This window comes from Gallinula chloropus (assembly GCF_964237585.1).
Source record: "Gallinula chloropus genome assembly, chromosome: 4".
Lineage (NCBI taxonomy): Eukaryota > Metazoa > Chordata > Aves > Gruiformes > Rallidae > Gallinula > Gallinula chloropus.
The window spans coordinates 88,090,005-88,090,290 of NC_140088.1; positions in this window are offsets into that span (position 1 = coordinate 88,090,005).

The window sequence follows — 286 nt, forward strand, 5'->3', positions numbered from 1 at the left end:
ACCCTATTGCCATTTAATAACTGTGCCAGGTTTGTACTCTAAGAAATTGCATCAGAAGCACTACCAACACTAGCTGGTGTTCACAGCACTGCCAAAATACCAGCAGTGCAACAGAAAGAGATGCAGCACTTAAGACTTCAGGGTGGTTTGGGGTGGGTTTGTTATTATGCTTTTTTTTTTTCCCTCTTATAAAAAACACTCCATATGTCATTTTGTATAAATCCAAAGCATTAAGCAATTCCACTTGAAGAGAAAAGGTTAGAAGGAATTTCAGCAAGACTAGGAA